The sequence below is a fragment of the Pan paniscus genome, chromosome 21, assembly GCF_029289425.2.
Source record: "Pan paniscus chromosome 21, NHGRI_mPanPan1-v2.0_pri, whole genome shotgun sequence".
In the NCBI taxonomy this organism is placed as follows: Eukaryota; Metazoa; Chordata; class Mammalia; order Primates; family Hominidae; genus Pan; species Pan paniscus.
The window spans coordinates 31,864,735-31,881,171 of NC_073270.2; the positions used below are offsets into that span (position 1 = coordinate 31,864,735).

The following is a 16,437-nucleotide window of genomic DNA, read 5'->3' on the forward strand; positions in this document are numbered from 1 at the left end:
GATTTCTATATTGGTGTTGATGGGAGATATTGGACTTTTGTATCCTTTTCTTGTAATGGCTTTATTTGATTTTGGTGTCAAGGTGATATTGGGTGTCATAAAATTAGATGGGAAGTGCTGTCTCCTTCCCTGTTTTTGGAAATAGCTGTGTAAGATCAGTATGATTTCTTCTTTACATGTTTGATAGGATTTACCAGTGAAGTCATCTGAACCTAGAGGGTTTTGTTTGGTTTGGTTTTAGTTTTTTGTGGGAGAATTAAGATTTTTTAAGAGATATTTTCAGATTTTTCTGTTGTCAGTTTTGGTAATTTGTGTCTTTTAGGAAAATTTCATTTCATCCAAGTTGTTGGATTTATTGGCATAAAATTTTTCAGAATATTCCTTTAATATCCTTTTAATGTCTGTAGAATCTAATCTGTTTTGCAGTCTCTTCATATTGGTAATTTTTGTTTTTCCATTTTTTCCTGGATCAGTCAGTCTAGCTGGAGGTTTATCAATTCTTTATAAGATCATTTATTTTAGATCATTAATGATCTTTTAGTACAGGGGTATTCAATCTTTTAGCTTCCCTGGGCCACAATGGAAGGAGAATTGTCTTGGGCCACACATAGAATACACTAACGATAAGCTGATGAGCCAAAAAAAAAAAAAAAAAAGGCAAAAAAGTCTCATAAGGTGTCAAGAAAGTTTATGAATTTGTGTTCGGCTGCATTCAAAGCTGGCTTGGGCCACATGCAGCCCTCAGGTTGGACAAGCTTGTTTCAACATTACTTATTTTCTCTTTTTTTTCATGTTTTATTTCATTTATTTTCAGTCTTTTTTTTTTCCTCCCTTTAAGTTATTTTCAGTTTACTTTGCTCTTGTTTTATTGCTTCTTAAGAAGGGAGTTAGATCTCCTCATTCCAAGTTAGTTTTAGTTATAGTCAACACATTTTTTTTCATTTTCATTCCATTCAAAATATCATCTAGTTTTCCTTGTGATTTTTCTTTTCATGGACACTTGAGTTATTTAAAAGTGTACTGTTTTTAATTTCTACTACATAGAGATATTATAGGTATGATATTGTTGCTGATTTCTAATTCATTTATAGTATAGTTGGAGAACATACTTTCTTAGCGAATTTCCATGTACACTAGAAAAGGATGTGTATTCTGCAGATGTTGGTTCAGGGTTTTTTTGTTTGTTTGTTTGTTTGTTTGTTTTTGAGATGAAGTCTCGCTCTGTTGCCCAGCAGGCTGTAGTGCAGTGGCGCGATCTCGGCTCACTGCAGCCTCCGCCTCCCAGGTTCAAGTGATTCTCCTGGCTCAGCCTCCGGAGGAGCTGGAATTACAGGCACCTGCCACCATGCCTGGCTAATTTTTTAAATATTTTTAATAGAGGCAGGATTTCAGCACGTTGGCCAAGCTGATCTGAAACTCCTGACCTCAGGGGATTCGCCCACCTCGGCCTCCCAAAGTGCTGGGATTACGGGCATGTTCTGTGGCGCCTGGTAGTGCAGTGTTTTTTAGATGTCAGTTATATCAGCTGGTGGAGCTTGTGACTATGGACATCTTCTGTGTCCTTACTGATTTTTCACTCATCCTACAATGTATTGAGAGTTATGTTAAAATCTCCAGCTGTAATTCTAGATCTGTCTACTTGAGCAGTTTTTGCTTAAAGTATTTTGAGGCTGTCATGTGTACACATTTAGGATTGTTAAGTCTTCCTTATAAATTCAGTCTTTCATTTTCATAACATTTTAACCTTTATTTCTGTTAAATGTCTTGATGCCTAGTTAAATTATTTGACCACCCTTTTGCTCCTGTCAAGCCTGGGCCTTTGTTAGTTTGTGCTTATTTATTAGGTTTTTGCCTGTAGACTTAGACAGTGACTCTTACTCTAGGAAAGTTTCATCCTCATGGGCCTCAGCCACATGTTCTAGGTATATTTGGTGAGTTCTCTCCACTCTGCTATGTCCCAAATTTGTGTGATCTCTGGCATCTCCAGTCAGCCCTCAGAAGTGCCAGCCACTCTGCATGAGCCTTGTGGAGCCTGTCTACTGTATGCACTCCCCCCAGCCCTTGGCCCCAGACCTGCAGAGAACTTTTGCATACTCTTTTGAGGCCTCACCTGTATGTTGTTCCCTCTTCTCCAGTACCTTATTCTATAAACTCCAAACATGTTAGCACTGCAAGACTCTCAGCTTAGTGACAGTGACATTGCCTCATTTTTGGAGGTCTCTACCTCTCTCTGCGTGGTCAAGAAACTGCCATTGGGCAGAAAACAGAAGTGTGTGTTAGATTTGCCTCCTGTGTTTTCCTGTTCTCAAATATCACAGTACTGTTCTGCCTGTGTTCCAATCCCCAAAAACACTTCTCTCAAATATTCTATCCAGTTTCAGTTTTCTCATTGGTCATGGTGGGAGGGGAAGTCCATCTTGGCTGGAAGAGGAAGTTCTGCATCTTTTTCTCTTTGTCCTTCCACCTTCTTTTGCATTGTGGATTTTCTAAACTCGCCGTAAAAATAAGCATGTGCCTATTTGTGAAGGGAAAGAAAAAACCTTTTAATTTTTTAAAGCTGTTCTGTTGGTTCCTCACAAGGATCTGAAAGGATTGGTAAACAGGATGAAAGAAATTCTGTTTTTCACATGGAGAATACCATGTGTGACATTAATAAAAATGAGCATGTCTGTAAGCAAATAGTTTCACTGAGCTCTGCTAGATTCAGAAGCAATTGACTTACAACATCGTAGTTTGCAAAACACAGATTTGATTTACCCAGGAACTAAAGCTAAGTAAGCTATGGGTTAATAGAAGGTCTGTGAAGGGCACTTAGACTACAGTAAGATTTGGGAATAAAATTCCATTTCCAAATCTAAGATATATCATTCCTTTGTGCCAAGCACATAATAAAGGTAGAGATTTAAGGGGGCCCTTAGCACAGAAGCACTGGGTTAATCAGAAGGTGAGGTGAGCTGTCTCACAGCCTTGATGCTAGAATGAGGGTGCCCTGGGAGTATCTTATCAGCCATGACACTGGTGCATCGGGCCATTTTTTTTTTTTTTTTTTTTTTTTTTTTGAGACAGGCTCTTGCTTTGTTGCTCAGGCTGGAGTGCAGTGACGTGATCATGGCTCAGTGCACCCTCGACCTTGTAGGCTCAAGCCATCCTCTCACCTCGGACTCCCGAGTAGCTGGGACCACAGGCTTGTACCACCATACCCAGCTAATTTCTTAATTTTTTGGTAGAGATAGGGGTCTCCTTTTGTTGCCTAGGCTGATTTTGAACTCCTGGGCTTAAGTGATTCTTCTGCTTCCACCTCTCAAACTGCTGGATTACAGGCATGCCAGATGTATGGAAACATTCTCAACTATGTGAAAATATGTGAAAAGCTTTGTTATGCATTGTGAGACAACACAGCGGGAATGTTTCACTATCTGCCTAAGGTTTAAAAGGAAATAACTTTAAGCATGTGTCTAAATAGCAAGTAATGTTTTAGAGCGGATTCTCTTAAATTCAGCTTGGGCGTCTGCAGCATATACACAGCTTGAGCTGTAACCTGACATAGAGACAGGCAACTTCAGTGCCCACTGTTCTTAGGATCCACTGCTTTTTCACAGCTAAAACCCCCGAGTGGCACCGTTAAGTATTATGTTATGTTACTTTAGTCGTTAAACATATGAGCATACCTCCAAAGGTTGAATGTAGGCCACTTGCAGAAAGTAGGCAGAATGCTCACATTTAATTCTTGATGATACTGTGTTTAGCTTTCTTATTCTTTGAAATCTCATTGAGAAGAAATACTGGCATCTGCTCAAAGTAGTTTCTTTTTCAGTTGACAATATTATAAGTAATGTTATTGTATCATTTTCCTACTTGGACAGAGGGTGAAAATTTTGAGGAGCTTCTCTGCCAGAAATTTCTTCTTCATTTGCAAAACATTAATGAGATATTATATTTAAATTATTGTATTTAATATTAAGTGTACTTGGTGAACGTGGCATAGAACATACAAAATAAAACTAATTTAAAATTATTAACTATTACATTTATAAGAAAGACTTGCTAATCATAACACTGTTCATAATGATTCTGAATAAAGCATTATTTCCTTTACTGAAAACAATTGTAGCTATAACTCAATCACCTAAATTGTCATTAGCTTTATTGCTTTCTAATTGTCTTTAGCTGAAATTTTAATTTTGATTAATTTTCTTTTTCTCCATTGGTTTTGTGTGTGTGTGGAGGTAAAATATACAGAATATAGAATTTGCCAATTTTTCTATTTTTACGTGTACACTTCAGTGGCATTTAAATACATGCACCATTTTACCTTCCCACCAGCATTGCAGAGGGTTTCAGTTTCTCCACATCCTGCCCAACATTTGTTTTTCTGGTTTTCTTGGTTTCTGTTTTCTGTTTGTTTTGATAATAGCATTCTAATGGGTGTGAAGTGGCATTGCATTATGGTTTTGATTTATATTTCCCTAGTGACTAGTGATGTTGAGCGTCTTTTTGAGTGCTTATTGACCATTTGTATATCATCTTTGGAGGAATGTCCGTGTATATCCTTTGCCCAGTTTTGAATTGTGGTATTTGTCTTTTTGGAGTTCTCTATATAGTCTGGATATTAATTCCTTATAATGTATGTAGTTTACAAATATTGTCTCCATTCTCTGGGTTACCTTTTACTCTGTTGACATTGGTTCTTGATGCACAAAAGTTTTTAATTCTGATGAAGTCCAGTTTGTCTGTGTTTTCTTTTGTTGCCTGTGCCTTTGATGTTCTATATAAGAAATCATTGTCAAATTCATTGTCATGAAGCTTTTCCCATTTTCTTCTAAAAGTTTTCTAACTTTAGCTCTTACATTTAGGTCTTTGGTCTATGTTAAGTTACTTTCTGTATTTGGTGTTAGATAAGGGTCCAACTTCATTTTAGCTAAAGTTTTATGTATTTTAAAATTGATTATGAAAAGCATGAAATGTTTAGTTGAATAGAAAATTTTGTGCAGTGGAATTAACTGAATCTTTAAAACCTTTTTATTATGGAAATATCCAAACTAATCCATACATAGAAGAATATAATGAGTTCCCCATGTGCCCAGGCCCCAGCATTAATTATCAATATTTTGCCAATCTCGTTTCATTTCATACACACTCCCACACACAATTTTTCCTAGAAAATTTTAAGTAAAATCACAGATATTACATCATTTGACCCATAAGCACATAAATGTACATTTCTTAACATGGTATGTCTTTCTCTCATCACCTGTTTTGTTCTTTACTTTTATACGTTATACTATATCATTATCAGACCTTGTAAAATTAACAAGAATTCCTTAATATGTCATATCCTGTTAATGATTGACTCATTTCTACTCTAGTTAAAGTACAATTTAGGAGGAGGTTTGAGGATATTTTTTAACATTAAGATATAAACTTTTATGACAACTGCTAAAATAATTGTTGCTAGAGTCTAACATTTCTATTGGCAAATTGGAAATTAGTATACATAGACATAGATTCTGCTCATTTTACTTTCAATCTAAAATTGTAGTTAAGATTACTGGCCAGGTGCGGTGGCTCACACCTGTAATCCTAGCACTTTGGGAGGCAGAGGCGGGTGGATCACGAGGTCAGGACTTCAAGACCAGCCTGGCCAATGTGGTGAAACCCCGTCTCTACTAAAAATACAAAAAAAAAATATTCGGGCATGGTGGCAGGCTCTTGTAACCCCAGCTACTCGGGAAGCTGAGGCAGAGAATTGTTTGAACCCAGGAGGCAGAGGTCGCAGTGAGCCAAGATCGTGTCACTGCACTCCAGCCTGGGCGACAGAGTGAGACTCCGTCTCAAAAAAAAAAAAAAAAAATTACTATGCTAGAAAGTCTTCCTTTAGAGGCATTTTTAAGAAGCATTATGATAGGCATTGCCTCTGGAAAGCAGGCATGAATAGATGGCTGGGGTCTATCATGAGAGAGACCATTCTCCATATATCACTTTGTACCTTCACATGTTGCCTTTTGTTTTGTTTTGGTCTTTTTTTGAGACAGGACCTTGTTCTGTCACTCAGGCTAGAGTGCAGTGGCGTGATCATAGCTCACTATAACCTTGAACTCATGGGCTCAAGTGATCCTCTTTCCCAGCTCTCCGAGTAGCTGGGTTTACAGGCATGCACCCCCATGCCTGGCTGTATGTTGCTATTTTGTATTTTAAAAACCTAATCCTGACTGTGCTGGCAGTCGCATGAATATGTGCACATACATGCAAACAAGTACATGTAAAACTGGTGAAATCTGAATAAGCTTCATGGATTATATCAGTGTCAGTTTCCTGATTCTAACAATGTATGATACTTATGCAAGATGTCATCGAGAGAAAGAGAGTAAAGGATATGTGAGATCTGCGTATTATTTCTTACAACTGCAAAATAAAAAGTTTTTAAAACTAAGTTATAATAAAAAAGAACTTATAATAAAATATAAAGTAGAAATATCAATTTTATTTTTTAGGAATCTGGTGGACAGTAACAAACTTTGGTGAAATTTCCGGAACCATAACCATTGAAATGGATGAGGAAACCTATATACATGCACTCGACAATGGTCTTTTTATCCTGGGAGCTCCACACAAAGAAGGTTTGTGTCTGGAAGGGAAGATCCTGCCACAAGTGTAGATTTTAGGACATTCATTCACTTAGGCCAGACTCTAACTAGTCTCAAACATTTCCCAAAGGAATGGAACAATTGCATTTTACTCTTCCATTTTTTTTTAATTCCTTAATATTTACCAGCCATTGGCAAGTCCCTCTTTCTAATATAAGCATTTGAAAACATTCTGTGTAGTTCCAGAAGAGTATCTTTGGAAATAAAAAGAATATGAATAATTAAAATAGTAAGTGGAAGGAAAAAAGAAAACCTATTTGAGTCAAACATGTTTGAATTACTTTTTTATTCAGACCTATTACCAAAACTAACCTGGGTGCATTTAACAATTTGAAGTTTCCTCATTTTCTTTAGCCCATTAGAGGAAGCACTAATGAGATACGAAGTAATTAGAAGATAAAAAGTATCATTTGGTCAGCAAGGCCATCCATTGAATAAATGAAAGCATTTAGCTTTTTTAAATAAGTGCTTATTTATGACTGTATTTTAAAACATAAAGAGAAGCTATCTCGAGAGTTATTAAATAAACATTATATCACCCTGTCTTACTCAGTGTATAAAATTAGCACTGTAGTTAAAAGAAGGTAAAATAGATCTTGATTCCTAAGATACAGTATTACAGTGACATCAGTATATCTGAATATTCTTACATTTAATTGCAGAAGAAAATAGCCACATTTTTAAAGCAAAATAATGTCTTTATATTTATAGCAAATGTCAAATTTATTTTCAAATGTTTTTTCTCCAATAGTTGATGAGGGCCCTAGTCCTCCAGAGCAGTTTTTGGCTGTCAAATTATCTGATTCCAGGTGAGCTTAAGTTGTAATATAATTAGTAAGCAGTGATTTTAAAAATTTAATGCATTCATTAAAAATTTTGGTATCTGTCTTAAGCCCAAGGTAATTTAGATATAAAAAATGAAATAGCTTTTTTGAGAAGTAGATTTTGTGATCTACTTTTAGTGGATTTCCTATAAATATATAATGCTAGGCTGGAAAAAAGATATGTAAGTTAAAAAATGAAGATTAATAATTTCACACACCAAATAAGATAGATTATAAAATATATCAAATAGTTCAAAACCTGGTTCACTGTTGGTATGATATTTAAACTCACTGTTTGGAAGTCTAAAGACAAACAGGAAGACTAAAAAAAGGAATATTGTTGAAACCAGCAGAGAATGTTACAGTATCATAATGACCAAAAGAATATTTTTACTCACTATTGTTACAGTCATTTTATAAAGTAACCTTTTTTATTCTCACCTTGTGCAGAAGTATAGAATGATTCTTTGGGTAAAAGATACTGAAAGTGAATTTACATATTTTAGTAATTGGTTACATCAACATGATAATGATTTCTGTTATACAATCATTAATGTATAAAGGAGTAAAAGTCAATTCTGGCATCCGAGGAGATTCTTGGTAAGGTAAAAGAAATCATAATTTTAGAAAATCACATTAAGATGATTATTTCTACTCTTTCTTTGAAAGTCTGATTAGTAGGGTGAAAGACAAAGAATAAAAGCAGAGGAAGAAAAAATTCAATAGTTTTAAACTGCTTTACAATTATAAACAGAAAAGGATTATAAAGAAAATCAACTGACAAATGAGGAAAATATTTGCAACAATCTTAATAGGCAGTGAGTTCTTACTGTTCATATGTATCTTGTATAGAATTCATAGCACTGAAGACCCCAGTAGAAAAATTGCAAACAATCAGATCTGAATAGAAAAATGAACAAGGGACATTACCAGATAATCTAAAAAGTAAAAAGAAAAGGAAAATAAAAACAATTGTTATTCTAGTTAACTACTAAAACGCAAATTAATTGGATACTGTTTTTTTCATATCAGGTTTTTGAGTATTTTTTCAGAGTCATAATGTTTAAAAAAAAATCCATGATACAAAACATACTCTGTTAATTTGAGGTAAGAATGTAAATGGAAGCAGCATTTTCTGGAAAACAGTTTGATGACATAGTTTTAGTAATTTATTATTGAAGTTTATAACTAAAGAGGTATAATTGAAGAATGATGAATTTTGAAAATATTTGTTATGTAATATATAAGGTACAATGTTTATATTAAAAAAGCAAAATATAAAACTAAATTTAAATCTGCAGTGTCCAATATGGCAACAACCAGTCACATGTAGCTTTTTTTTTTTTTTTTTTTTGAAGGCACATAGTCTCACTGTGTCACCCAGGCTGGAGGGCAGTGGTGTGATCAAAGCTCACTATAACCTCAAATTTCTGGGCTCAAGCACTTCTCCTGCATCAGCCTCCCAAGTAGCTGGTATTACATGTGCACACCACTATGCCCAGCTAACTTTTTAAATTTTTTGTAGAGATGGGGTCTCACTATGTTGTCCAGGCTGATCTCGAACTTCTTGCCCCAAGCAATTCTCCCATTGCCTTCCCAAAGCACAGAGATTACAGGAGTGAGTCACCACTCAGCCACATGCATCTTTTGAACACTTGAAATATGTCCAGTCTGAAATTTTAGATATGTACACACCCACACACATACACATGTCCTGTTTTGATGCCCTATAATTAATTTTCTCTCAGTTTTTAACTTTTATCTATCTTATTAATGTACAGAATCACCCTGAAATCTGGCTATGGAAAATATCTTGGTATAAATTCAGATGAACTTCTGTTGGGCGTTCAGATGCAATTGGACCAAGAGAACAATGGGAACCAGTCTTTAAAAATGTAAGTGCTGTTATTGTTTATAAAAACTCCCTGTCAATTTAACAGAAAGTCTGTAACAGTCAATCATAATATATTTAAAAAGAAAAAGTAGGATGCAATAGTATAATACATTAAATAGGAATAAATCAGTGAGAACATAGAGCCTTAAAGAGATCTCAAAATATAGTGCAACAAAAATAGCATTAGTACTTTTGCCCACAATTATTTCTGTGTACCCTTAGTGCCTAGATATGGATCTCATTTCCATTGAAGAACCAGTCAATTTTAGGTCACAGAGTAGGAAAACAGAATTGTTCCTAAGTATCTTCTTTGTAGCAGAAATCATGGATGCTTTCAGAAACATTACAGACTCTAAGCGAACAGTGGAGCTAGCCAAGACCAAGTTGTGACAATTTGTATATAAAATATAAATAATAATAGTTCATTGAAGTAAATTATCTCTAAAAGACTTTCAGTTCATAAGCTTAAAATAGTGTATGAAAAGATTTAATATAAGAAAAAAGATAGTATACTAATTCTTAATTTTAATAAGTAGTTGTAGTATATGGATGTTTTGTTGATACAGAATACATAATTTCCTTTTTCTGTGTGAGAAGTAAAGATTGAACAAAAATATGTGAGTGCTAAACTGTCTTTAAAAAGTAGATAACTATATCAAAAACAGTAAGGACCAGTGGGCACCACGCAGAACAAGCAAATAGAAGATAAGCTCAGCCTTTGAGTAGCAGCTTTGGTAGTATACAATAATGAACTGAAAATAGGAACTCAGCAGTGTTTTCTAAGATGACAGATTAAACAAACATCCCACCAGAAAGAGGTAATCACTTAGACTAATTTCCTCATCCCCTAGGATAAAATCTTAAGTCAGTGACTTGAAAACTATTTTGACCCAATCCATTGAGAAATGCATTTTTACCTTGCAGCCCAGCACACACATATGTATAACTGAAGCAAGAGTTGTACTTAACAATACTTACTTATCCATGTGTTATGCACTTTGATATTTCTTATTCTCTTTTACCCTTCCTCTGTGTGTCTGAGTGTTTTCCTTTTACCCCCCATCCACCCAATACCATTCAGGAAACACTGCATTGATTTCATTACCTGCTAATGTGTTGCAACCCTTTAAGATGATCCTACTAGTTACGATGAGATGCTTCTAATAAAAGTTACACCAGTAGAAAATGCCAATATTTCATAAGGCCAGGATGATGACTTAGATAGTACTAATAATACAACACTTTAGGAAAGTTCATTTCATTTTATTTTTAGGAAGGACACTAAGTTTCAAAAATTTAAATTTAAATGAAAGAGGGTCTTAAAACTCTCTTGCAAAAAGGACTCGGCTGAATAATCTGTGACAGAGTTTTAAATTGCCTTGGACCCCACCACCATGTTCCAGGGCTCACCCGGAGCCATCCAGATGAGAGACCACCCAGCCCTTGTGACTTGACTAAGAAATTAAATCGATGTTATCAGCACGTTTTTAACTGGATGTGATATAAGGTTAACATATTTTGTAATCATTGTATTTATAACTATTTTGTCTAAATGTTATGGTATTCCAAGTTTTCCAAAAGAATCAACCAAATACAAGTTATAAATAAATGTTATATTTGTTACGGGAGTTAAGCTAACCAAATTTATAACCCAGATTTAGATACACAAGAAAATCAGTTTTTAAAGTTCTGTTTAATAGAAAGCAGTGTAATACATCAAACATTAAACAACTAAAAATGTATATGAATATTTATTTTCACACACAAAAGTCCCTCAGACATTGATTCTTAAATTAAAAACACCAAAGGCATTGTACATACCTTTTCATGCTTTCTAATTGTGAAGAAAATAAATTTTACTTAAAATGCTAATATTTGAATAAAGTATGCATTCATAATTATGTTCTCATCTTTAAAGTTAATTTTTCAAACAGAACTAAATCAGTTTTATCTTCAGTAGGTCTTTTAGAAAGGAAGCAATCCTACCTCATCTAATTAGAATAGTCCTACTAGGAAGATACGCTACAAATGTTTATTGTGGTAATCTTTGAATAGTAAAATGAAAGGTGATTTTGGTTTCCTTTTCTATATGTTCTTGTATTATATTTTTCAGGTTTTTCTCTAAGTTCTTTTCTGTGATTTTTAAATCAGGGAGGAAAAATTAATTCAGTGTAAACACTTAATGTTTCTTCTACAAGAAGTATCCTCATGGCTATTTTGTTATTTTGTTTCACTTAGGGGAAAATGGCTTTGTTGGCCTCAAATAGCTGCTTTATTAGATGCAGTGAAGCAGTGGACATAGAAGCAAAAAGTAAAACAGCTGGAGAAGAAGAAATGATCAAGGTAATGATGACATTTTATACAGATGACTGCGTTCACACATGCGATGTGACTGTATCTCTTTAAAATGTTAAGTCATCATTTACAGTCACTTTAAAGATTTAGTTAATGGCTTTTTATAATGTGGTGTTTCAAATAGAGTCATTTTAAATTATAAATCCCATAGTTGATGGCTTGTTTATACAATGTGGTAGAGAAATCAGTGCATCTAGGAGCTACCTTGCCATTATCTCCGTGGATTAGTATCTTTTTCTGGTATTTCCACGTGCTCTTTTTAAGCTTTCATTTTCTTGTTTTCTTGCTTGTACTTTAAAATCTAATTTTTAAAATAGATAACGTGTACACGCGGTCCAACATTTTTAAATAAAAGCATATGAAGATGAAGACATATGCCTGCCATGCATCTTGCTCACCTGTTTCCCACCTCCTTTTCCTCTTTCCCTTTGTTTTTTTATAGCCTCCTAAAATTTCTTTATAAACATATGAATATATTTATAATTTTCAACAGTTTTACACTAAAGGCAGCCTCCTCTATAGTCTTCTCAACTTTGATTTTTTTTCCTTAAAATTGTATCTTGGAGAGTTTTCTATATTAGTTTGAATGTAGAAAGTTTTCTCTTTTTCTTGCTTTTCCTCTCTTTCTCTCTCTCTCTTTTTTAACAGCCACATAATATTCCATTTTAGGGATGTACCTTAATTTATTTAGTCTTTTGTAGATGGAAATTTAGGCTGTTTCCAGTCTTTTGCTCTTATAAACAGTGCTGCAGTATATAATATTGAATATGCATCAATTTGTAGATGTGCGGGTGGACTTGAAGATAAATTTCCAGAAGCAGAATTACCAGGTCGGGGTATACACATTTGTATTTATGTAATGCTTGAGCTTCTGTGATGATAATCACTCTATGAAACATAAAAAATCATAGCAGAACTACTGGAGCCTTAGCCCTTACATTTTAAAAAATTTTTATTAATAGTAACCATCTTCTTTGCATTAGGAGAAACATGAATCACATAAAACATGATTTTATTTTATTTTTAAAATTTGTGTGCATCACTAACCTGGAAATAAAAGTTCCTTATTCCAGGCTAAATTCCCTCATCCGTAGTCAGACGCGTTAGCTATTGCACCAGTAGCCTGTGGCCTCCCTAATCCTACTCTTTGTTTTACATCATTTTAAAAGTTATACAGACATCTTCATTTCAAGGTGAAATTCTAAATAATACTGTTAATATAACCTAGATTAATCAGGTAGTTAACTGGAATGTGATGAAAACATTTAAGGCTTAATTTTTTAGACTTACAAAAGCCACTGATCTTTAATGATAAACATATACCAGGATGTGTCTAAAGAATAACTCCCCCCTTCTTGACACATGGCTTTTCTGTGTCTTGGCATTCCACCGCAGTACTGAGCATCCTGAACCTTGCTTTGTTTGTCTCTGTTGGGAATCACAGGTTGCATCCAGTCTGACCCAGGTTTGCTCTGTAAGGCATTGTGGGGGCCAGAGTGGAAGGCTCTAAGATAGTGGACAAATGCCTTTTCTAAAATGCCTTCGTTCTTATAATTAGAGCATAAAAATTAATGTTACATTTTTCTCTACTACCAGTGTAATTTAAAAGCATCTATCAATTCTCTGTACGTGATTCATGTTAGATTTCCGGTCATATGTTTGATTTTCTTTTTAGAATAGTCTTGATTTCAGATAATTTCAAATCTAAAGCTCAAATAATTTCAATCTAAAATGTAGGTTTTTCTTACAGTTAGAGAAGAGAAAGGTTATATTTTTTCATTGCATGCATCGGGCACATGGGTTGTAGTCTTGAATTTCCATAATGCTCCTGTGAGGTGGATGTGAGCTCAGCCTTACAGACAGGAAGACAGCCTCTGACCCTCTTTACATCCTTGTGGTTTTTGTCAGTCACTTCATGGAAATCACAGTGATTTCAAGGTGTGGTAAGACAGGATGTGTACCCAGGCCCAGCTGACTCCAGAGGCCACTCTCAGTATTTCATAGCAAATTGCTTCTCAGGAAACAGGTCATTGAGGAAATGCAGATGGGTTTGTGATTACATTTAATTTTATTTATTTATATTTTATTGTATCATGTGTAAATTATTTTACATCTGGATATCATCACAAAAGTGTTATTGAAGGCAACAATTGCAAGTATATGTGCAGTGCTTTGCACTTATACAAAGATACAAAGATACACAAAGATTGAGTTTTTCACTATTTAAAGCAATTTTCAGATGAAATACAAAGTTTTCTGGGTATCTTTGTTTAGTCAAGTACTTGGAAGCTCTGAACAGTGATTATTTAGGACTCTTTTCATACCATTTAATTGCAGGCTCTCCTAATCTCTGTCAGCCCTTCACCTTTATGACCTTGCCTTATCTACCAGAACACAGATCCCTCTTACTAAAGGTAGCATTGTGTTACAGGCCCTAGCAGGGAATGTTTTCAGGTCTGGGACCCCTCTAATCAAAACTGTCACAAAGATGTCATTGGCACAAACGCGTTATTTGTCATCACTTTCTAAGCAGCCCTGGAACTGGACTCTGGCCACAGAGATCATTTAGGAGACATGAGTGCTTACCATTGCCAATTGCCTGTTCTGTGGGCGATCCTAATTGTTGAATGCAGATCAATTAACTAATGATATGTGATAGTAAACATCTGTCCAAACTTAGGAGAATATAAGAAGCCAGTAAAAGAGGTGGGTTCCAATTAATTAAAAACAAGTTGTGTAGTGTTAAAAGTTTTAATACTTTGATAATAGTCTGTGCAATGTAAAATAGCTATTAAGCTTTCAGTCTGATCAAATGAACACTTGTCTACTAGGGATAATTTGATCCTAGTGTATTCACTTGGAGGACAAAATTAAATGAATGATTTCTTTATTGCCTAGCAGGATCTGATGTGTAAAATGTTTCTGAAATAATTTTTTCTGTAGTGTTTCTGACACAAGGGCTATGGAGGAAGCATGTGATAGCATTTACTCATATAGATTATATATATGAATTAAAAACGCATAGCCAGAACCTGTCTTTTTCTGAATATAGTTGCTCAGTTAATTTTTTCTTCTGCATAAGAAATCATCTCGAATATTCTTATGTGATACGTAAAGTGGGGAAGGTGGAAGATAAACACATAACCCATTGGATTCTCTTTTCCAATATCTAGATTAGATCCTGTGCTGAAAGAGAAACCAAGAAAAAAGATGACATTCCAGAAGAAGACAAAGGAAATATAAAACAATATGAAATCAATTACGTGTGTGTATACTTTTCCTTTTAGACCTACAGATTTGACAGTGAAGTGCTTCTCAAAGTGCTTTCAAAATAAATTACCTAATTAGGTGGGGATGGTGGTGCATGCCTGTAGGCCCAGCTACTTGGGAGGCTGAGACAGGAGGATTGTTTGAGCCCAGGAGTTCAAGGCTGCGGTGAGCTCTGATCACCACTGCATTCCAGCCTGGGCGACAGGGCAAGATCCCGTCTGAAAAAATAAAAACTGATGGACAAGAAGAGGCAACACGATGTAGCCTCTAGAACAGAGCACTGAGCTAAATTCTTTTCTTTTCTTGAGGGTTCAGTTTTCCTAATCATCCTATCAGCTCCCAAAGGTACTCAGTCAGGTTAGTCAACCTCTCTATTCATTCATAGAATGGGCGTGATGCCAGTCGAAGGCTGTTCTCTGGCTAGGACACAGGGGACTCCAGCCAGCATGCCCTAATAGAAGTGGGGCCTTGTGCTACCCAGTCAATAAGTGGCCCTCCTCTTGAGATGTCAGAAAGTTCATCTTGTTGTTCAAAAGCTCCAGCTTATTTTAAAAAATATACAATTAGACATTTTTTGTTCTCCCCCAAGACAGAGTCTCGCTCTGTCCCCCAGACTGGAGTGCAGTGCCATGATCTCAGCTCATCGCAACCTCCGCCTCCCAGGTTCATGTGATTCTCCTGCCTCAGCCTCCCGAGTAGCTGGGACTAAAGGCGTAAGCCACTGCCCTCGGCCAATTTTTGTATTTTTAGTAGAGACGGGGTTTCACCATGTTGGCCAGGCTATTCTCGAACTCCTGACCTCAAGTGATCTGCCTGCCTTGGCCTCCCAAAGTGCTGGGATTGCAGGCGTGAGCCACTGCACCTGGCCTACAATTAGACTTTTTTAATAAGTGAAAAAGAAATTAACAGTATTTATAAATTTAATAGTAAATATGTATAATCAGAGTTTGAGGTATTTTTCAATGAAGACATTTTCTTTGCAGAAAGAAATTTCAGAGCTTCCAAGACCACAAACTTAAAATAAGTAAAGAAGACAGTAAAATTCTTAAAAAGGCTCAGAAAGATGGATTTTTGCATGAAACGCTTCTGGACAGGTAGCTATTTACTTATTTTCACTATTTTTCAGTAGCCAATAGAAATGGCATGTAGAAAACCTATATTCTCTTAAATTACTGTAGTTTTCACATTTTTGTCTTTATTTATAATTTATGAGTGTGGCAATATTACCTAGAGAGGACATCATGAGTTTGGGAAAAGACTGTCAAGAAAGAATATCTAAAAATTATTACCGATTCTAAGTATATACTTTAAGAATTTCATGTTTGACTGTATCTACTTCATAAATTTATCATTATCTTTTTATAACTATTAGAACCAGAGTTAGAAAGAAGCAGTTTGACTAATATAAAAATTATGGGGATTCTGTTAGAGTAGTTCAGGTTCCTTAAAA

The 16,437-nt window shown here is 35.1% G+C and overlaps 1 pseudogene; it reads left to right on the top strand.

Moving 5' to 3' along the window:
* Positions 1–6,324: 6,324 nt before the first annotated feature.
* Positions 6,325–16,437, top strand: part of LOC100980529 (protein FRG1-like) — a 32,342-nt pseudogene continuing 22,229 nt past the window's right edge.